Below are 8,305 nucleotides of genomic sequence, written 5' to 3'. Positions count from 1 at the left end.
CACATATAGTGCATTCGGAAAGTATTCAGACCCCTTGTATTTTTTCCACATTTCGTTATGTTACAGCCTTATTCTAAAATTGATTAAATTGCTTTTTTTCCTCATCAATCTACACGCAATACCGCATAATGACAAAGCAAAAATATGTTTTTAGACATTCTTGCAAATGTTTTAAAAATAAAAAACATCGCATTTACATCAGCATTCAGACCATTTACTCAGTACTTTGTTGAAGCCCCTTTGGCAGCGATTACAGCCTGTAGTCTTCTTGGGTATAACGCTACAAGCTTGGGACACCTGTATTTGGGGAGTTTCTTCCATTCTTCTCTGCAGATCCCCTCAAGCTTTGTCAGGTTGGATGGGGAGCGTCTCTGAAAAGCTATTTTCAGTTCTCTCCAGAGATGTTCAATAGGGTTAAAGTCCGGGCTCTTGCTGGGCCACTCAAGGACATTCAGAGACTTGTCCTGAAGCCACTGCATTGTCTTGGCTGTGTGCTTAGGGTCGTTGTCCTGTTGGAAGGTGAACCTTTGCCTGAGTGCTCTGGAGCAGGTTTTCATCAATGATCTCTCTACTTGGCTCTGTCCCTCGATCCTGACTAGTCAGCCAATCCCTGCAGCTGAAAAACATCCCCACATCCCCAGAACCTCCGTCCCAGTCTCAAATCTCTCGAAGACTGAAACAGGTTTCCCTCAAGAATATCCCTGTATTTAGCGCCATCCATCATTCCTTCAATTCTGACCAGTTTCCCAGTCCCTGCCGATGAAAAACATCCCCACAGCATGATACTGCCACCACCATGCTTCACTGTGGGGATGATGTTCTCGGTGTGATGAGAGGTGTTGGGTTTGTGCCAGCCATAGCGTTTTCCTTGATGGCCAAAATGCTCAATTTTAGTCTCATCTGACCAGAGTACCTTGTTCCATATGTTTGGGGAGTCTCCCACATGCCTTTTGGTGAACAGCAAATGTGTTTTCTTATTGTTTTCTTTAAGCAATGGCTTTTTTCTGGCCAGTCTTCCGTAAAGACCAGCTCTGTCGAGTGTACGGCTTAAAGTGGTCCTATGGAAAGATACTCCAATCTCCACTGTGGAGCTTTGCAGCTCCTTCAGGGTTATGTTTGGTCTCTGTGTTGCCTCTCTGATTAATGCCCTCCTTGCCTGGTCCGTGAGTTTTGGTGGGCGGCCCTCTCTTGGCAGGTTTGTTGTGGTGCCATATTCTTTCCATAAAAAAAAAAAAAAAAAGATTTAATGGTGCTCCGTGGGATGTTCAAAGTTTCTGATATTTTTTTATAACCCAACCCTGATCTGTATTTCTCCACAACTTTGTCCCTGACCTGTTTGGAGAGCTCCTTGGTCTTCATGGTGCCGCTTGCTTGGTGGTGCCCCTTGCTTAGTGGTGTTGCAGACTCTGGGGCCTTTCAGAACAGGTGTATATATACTGAGATCATGTGACACTTAAATAAAGGTCACCTGTGTGCAATCTAACTAATTATGTGACTTCTGAAGGTAATTGGTTGCACCAGATCTTTTTTAGGGGCTTCAAAGGGGGTGAATACATATACACGCACCACTTTTCCGTAGTTTATTTGTATTGCATTTTTTGAAACAAGTAATTTTTTTCATTTCACTTCACCAATTTGGACTATTTTGTGTATGTCCATTACATGAAATCCAAGTAAAATCTATTTAAATTACAGGTTGTAATGCAACAAAATAGGAAAAATGCCAAGGGGGATGAATACCTTTGCAAGGCACTGTACCTTGTCACAACACAACTGATTGGCTCGAACACATTAAGTAGGAAAGAAATTCCACAAATTAACTTTTAATAAGGCACACCTGTTAATTGAAATGCATTCCAGGTGACTACCTCATGAAGCTGGTTGAGAGAATGCTAAGAGTGTGCAAAGATATCAAGGCAAAGGGTGGCTACTTTGAAGAATCTCAAATATAAAGTATATTTTGATGTGTTTAACACTGTTTTGGTTACTACATGATTCCATATGTGTAATTTCATAGTTTTGATGTAATCACTATTATTCAGTATTAAAAAATAATGAGTAGGTGTGTCCAAACGTTTGACTGGTACTGTATGTAGCTATTTCTGTTTTTCATACCACAAATATCAAGTCCTTATATACTGTATATGGCCCATATGCAGGCTTGGGTAGGTTAGTTTCTAAATGTAATCAGTTACCTGTCCACATTTTTTTTATCAGTAACGTACCTTTGGGATTTCTCAAACTAAGTAATGGAATCTGATTACTTTTTTTATTTTACTAGGCAAGTCAGTTAAGAACAAATTCTTATTTTCAATGATGGCCTAGGAACAGTGGGTTAACTGCCTGTTCAGGGGCAGAACGACAGATTTTGTTAGCTCGGGGATTTGAATTAGCAACCTTTTTTACGGTTGCTAGTCCAGTACTCTAACCACTAGGCTACCCTGCCGCCCCGCTTTTAAGAGGCCTTAGGATACAAAAAGCAAACTTGCTCTTTTTTTCAACACTTACTTGAATGTCATTGATAAAGCAGAAAGGTTTAATGTATTTTTGTGTCCAACATCTTTTCTGAATTTAAAACTAATCCAAGAAGGAATCATCGAGGTTTTCATAAGTACACTCCATGACGAAAAGTATGTGGACACCTGCTTGTCGAAGATCTTTTTCCAAAATCATAAGCATTAATATGGAGTTGGTCCCCCTTCGCTGCTATAACAGCCTCCACTCTTCTGGGAAGGCTTTCCACTAGATTTTTGGAATATCCCTGGGGTGACTTGCTTCCATCCAGACACAAGAGCATTAGTGAGGTTGGGCACTGACGTTGGGCGATTAGTCCTGGCTCGCAGTCGGCATTCCAATTCATCCCAAAGGTCTTCGATGGGGTTGAGGTCAGGGCTATGTGCAGGCCAGTCAAGTTCTTCCACACCGATCTCTACAAAACATTTCTGTATGGACCTTGCTTTGTGCACGGGTGCATTGTCATGCTGAAACAGGAAAGCCCTTCCCCAAACTGCTGCCACAAAGTTGGAAGCATAGAATCATCTAGAATGTCATTGTATGCTGTAGCGTTCAGTTTTCCCTTCTCTGGAACCATTAAAAACAGCCCCAGACCATCATTCCTCTTCCACCAAACTTTACAGTTGGCACTATGAATTCGGGCAGGTTGCGTTCTCCTATCATCCGCCAAACCCAGATTCATCTGTCAGACTGAATGTTTTGTAGAGATCGGTGTGGAAGAATTTGACTGGCTTGCACATAGCCCTGACCTCAACCCCATCGAAGACCTTTGGGATGAATTGGAACGCCGACTGCGAGCCAGGACTAACCGCCCAACATCAGTGCCCAACCTCACTAATGCTCTTGTTTCTGGGGCGGCAGCGTAGCCTAGTGGTTAGAGCGTTGGATTAATAACCGAAAGGTTGCAAGTTTGAATCCCCGAGCTGACAAGGTACAAATCTGTTGTTCTGCCCCTGAACAAGGCAGTTAACCCACTGTTCCTAGGCTGTCATTGAAAATAAGAATTTGTTCTTAACTGACTTGCCTAGTTAAATAAAGGTAAAATATAAATAAAGTGTTTCCAGAGTCCAATGGCGGTGAGCTTTATGACACTCCAGCTGACGCTTGGCATTCCGCATGATCTTAGGCTTGTGTGCAGCTGCTCAGCCATGGAAACCCATTTCATGAAGCTCCCGACGAAGAGTTCTTGTGCTGACGTTGCTTCCAGAGAACTCAGTAGTGAGTGTTGCAACTGAGGACAGACGATTTTTACGCGCTTCAGCGGTCCCATTCTGTGAGCTTGTGTGGCCTACCACTTCACGGCTGAGCCGTTGTTGCTCCTAGACGTATTTACTCCACAATAACAGTACTTACAGTTGACCGGGGAATCTCTAGCAGGGCAGCAATTTGACGAACTGACTTGTTTGAAAGGTGGCATCCTATGACGGTGCCATGTTGAACGCCACTGAGCTCTTCAGTAAGGCCACTCTACTGATAATGTTAATCTATGGAGATTGCATGGCTGTGTGCTCGATTTTATACACCTGTCAGCAACAGGTGTGGCTGAAATTGCCGAATACACTCATTTGAAGGGGTGTCCACATACTGTTGTATATATAGTGTATCTGTAATCTGTTTTTTAAAAAAAATTGCAGATAATGTAACTGATTACAGTTTGTTTTTTTGCAATTTCAGATTACATGTAACTGATCAGATGTAATCAGTCTGCCCATATGTAAGGACTTAATATATATATATAGTGCATTCAGAAAGTATTCACACCCCTTCACTATTTCCACATTTTATTAGTTACAGCCTTATTCTAAAATGGATTTTAAAAATTGTATCTATCTACCCATAATGACAAAGCAAAAACATTTTTTCTTTTAGAAAGGTTTGCTAATTTATAAACAATAAAAAACAGATACCTTATTTACATAAGTATTCAGACCCTTTACTTTGAAACTCTAAATTTAGCTCAGGTGCATCATGGTTCCATTGATCATCCTTGAGATGTTTCTACAACTTGATTGGAGTCCACCTGTGGCAAATTCAATTGATTGGACATGATTTGGAAAGTCACACACCTATCTATATAAGGTCCCACAGTTGAAAGTCCATGTCAGAGCAAAAACCAAGTGATGAGGTCAAAGGAATTGTCTGTAGAGCTCAGAGAGAGACAGGATTGTGTCGAGGCTAAGGTATGGGGAAGGGTACTAAAACATTTCTCCAGCATTGAAGGTCCCCAAGAACACAGTGGCCTCCATCAGTCTTAAATGGAAGAAGTTTGAAACCACCAAGACTCTTCCTAGAGCTGGCCGCCCGACCAAACTGAGCAATTGGGGGAGAAGGGCCTTGGTCAGGGAGGTGACCAAGAACCCCACACACTCTGACAGAGCTCCAGAGTTCCTCTGTGGAGATGGGAGAACCTTCTAGAAGGACAACCATCTCTGCAGCACTCCACCAATCAGGCCTTTATGTTAGAGCCACTCACCAGTAAAAGGCAATTGACAACCAGCTTGGAGTTTTCCAAAAGACACCTGAAGGACAAGATTCTCTGGTCTGATGAAACCAAGATTGAACTCTTTGGCCTGAATGCCAAGCGTCACGTCTGGAGGAAACCTGGCACCATCCCTACGGTGAAGCATGGTGGTGGCAGCATCATGCTGTGGGGATGTTTTTCCATCGGCAGGGGCTGGGAGACTAGTCAGGTTCGAGGGAAAGATGAGCGGAGCAAAGTACAGAGAGATCCTTGACGAAAACTTGCTCCAGAGCGCTCAGGACCTCAGACTGGTGCGAAAATTCACTTTCAAACAGGACAACGACCCTAAGCACACAGTTAAGACAACGCAGGAGTGGCTTCCGGACAAGTCTATGAATGTCCTTGAGTAGCCCAGCCAGAGCCGGACTTGAACCCGATTGAACATCTCTAGAGAGACCTGAAAATAGCTGTGCAGCGAAACTCCCCATCCAACCTGACAGATCATGAGAGGATCTGCAGAGAAGAATGGGAGAAACTCCACAAATACAGGTGTGCCAAGCTTGTAGTGTCATACCCAAGAAGACTAGAGGCTGTAATCGCTGCCAAATGGGCTTCAACAAAGTATTGCGTAAAGGGTCTGAATACTTACGTAAAAAAAAAATTATGTTTTTGCTTTGTCATTATGGGGTATTGTGTGTAGTGATGACAAAAAAAACAATTGAATACATTTTAGAATAAGGCTGTAATGTATCAAAATGTAGAAAAAGTCAAGGGGTCTGAATAATTACCGAATACACTGTATCTGCGTTTCTATTAACCTGGTTACCAGTCTGTTTCTGCTAACATTAAACTCCTTGTAGTCTGTGTTAGATGCCAAACATGCATATTACACGGAGTACAAGGTGTAGAATAGCTAAACAGACTGGTACCCAGGCTATGTTTGTATGATATGGGTAATGTAACCATCAATATTTCTCCATTCATACCTATAGGCTAGTCAGAGATCAATATTTGAGTATAACATGATTTTATTTTATTTGATTATTGCTGAATAGAACTACATAAAATATATATTTTAAAGCTTTATTGAACTCATTGATATAGTTTATTAAGTCAGTACAGTTAGCTCTTTCAGGAAACCCTGGTCAGAAGTAACATACTGTATCATTGCAATACCATAGAAGAATGCAATTAACTGTATTTCACACTCTGTGGTTCCCTCTCTTTTCAAGAAGGGGATTACGAATTCCAAGTCGTCCTGTAAGATCTCTCAGAGTTTGACTGTGGGAAACTGTATCCAAATTCCTTGGGAACATTGGGTACCACAGTGTGAAAAACCCTGCCTGTCCTTTCCTCAGTCCCGGACTCAGAAATAATAAAACAATTTCTCCAAAAGTACAGAACAGAAGGGCATGATCTGTCAGACATGAAAGGCATAGCTCCACTCTTCCCAAATTCCTCAGGAGTCAGGACTGTATTAACTATAAATCTGATAAATACAGTTGCTCTATAACACAGAATGGAGCTGTAAGCCTACTGGCCTCTGATGTGGTACAATAGTTGCACTATTGTGCATTCAATTCGTAGTGAGCTAAGGAAAGCATTTTCTCTTGAAGGACAATAAAATATACAGATATCATAAGGTGAATGCACCAATTTGTAAGTCGCTCTGGATAAGAGCGTCTGCTAAATGACGTAAATGTAAATGTAAGTCGGAAGTTTACGTACACCTTAGCCAAATACATTTAAACTCAGTTTTTCACAATTCCTCTCATTTAATCCTAGTAAAAATGCCCTGTTTTAGGTCAGTTATGATCACCATTTTATTTTAAGAATGTGAAATAATAGTAGAGAGAATGATTTATTTCAGCTTTTATTTCTTTCAGCACATTCCCAGTGGGTCAGAAGTTTACATACACTCAATTAGTATTTGGTAGCATTGCCTTTATATTGTTTAACTTGGGTCAAAGGTTTTGGGTAGCCTTCCACAAGCTTCCCACAATAAGTTGGGTAAATGTTGGCCCATGCCTCCTGACAGAGCTGGTGTAACTGAGTCAGGTTGGTAGGCCTCCTTGCTCGCACATGCTTTTTCAGTTCTGCCCTCAAATCTTCTATAGGGTTGAGGTCAGGGCTTTGTGATGGCCACTCCAATACCTTGAATTTGTTATCCTTAAGCCATTTTGCCACAACTTTGGAAGTATGCTTGGGGTCATGGTCCATTTGGAAGAGCCCTTTGCGACCAAGCTTTAACTTCCTGACTGATGTCTTGAGATGTTGCTTCAATATATCCACATAATTTTAATTCCTAATGATGCCATCTATTTTGTGAAGTGCACCAGTCCCTCCTGCAGCAAAGCACCCCCACAACATGATGCTGCCACCCCGTGCTTCACGGTTGGGATGGGTGTTCTTCGGCTTGCAAGCATCCCCCTTTTTCCTCCAAACATAACGATGATCACTATGGCCAAACAGTTCTATTTTGTTTCATCAGACCAGAGGACATTTCTCCAAAAAGTACGATCTTTGTCCCCATGTGCAGTTGGACACCGTAGTCTGGCTTTTTTATGGCGGTTTTGGAGCAGTGGCTTCTTCCTTGCTGAGCGGCCTTTCAGGTTATGTCGATATAGGACTCGTTTTACTGTGGATATTTATACTTTTGTACCTGTTTCCTCCAGCATCTTCACAAGGTCCTTTGCCGTTGTTCTGGGATTGATTCGCACTTTTCGCACCAAAGTATGTTAATCTCTAGGAGACAGAACGCGTCTCCTTCCTGAGCGGTATGACGGCTGCGTGGTCCCATGGTGTTTATACCTGCGTACTATTGTTTATACAGGTGAACGTGGTACCTTGAGGGGTTTGGAAATTGCTCCCAAGAATGATCCAGAGTTGTGGAGGTCTATAATATTTTTCTGAGGTCTTGGCTGATTCATTTTAATTTTCCCATGATGTCAAGCAAAGAGGCACTGAGTTTGAAGATAGGCCTTGAAATACATTCACAGGTACACCTCCAATTGAGTCAAATTATGTCAATTAGCCTATCAGAAGCTTCTAAAGCCATCATTTTCTGGGATTTTCCAAGCTGTTTAAAGGCTCAGTCAACTTAGTGTATGTAAACTTCTGACCCACGGGAATTGTGATACAGTGAATTATAAGTGAAATAATCTGTCTGTAAACAATTGTGGGAAAAATTACTTGTGTCATGCACAAAGTAGATGTCCTAACCGACTTGCCAAAACTATAGTTTGTTATCAAGACATTTTTGGAGTGTTGAAACCGAGTTTTAATGACTCCAACCTAAGTGTATGTAAACTTCTGACTTCAACTGTAATT

This window comes from Salmo salar, chromosome 01 (assembly GCF_965601325.2).
Source record: "Salmo salar chromosome 01, fSalSal1, whole genome shotgun sequence".
Taxonomy (NCBI): domain Eukaryota; kingdom Metazoa; phylum Chordata; class Actinopteri; order Salmoniformes; family Salmonidae; genus Salmo; species Salmo salar.
This window is presented reverse-complemented; position numbering follows the sequence as displayed.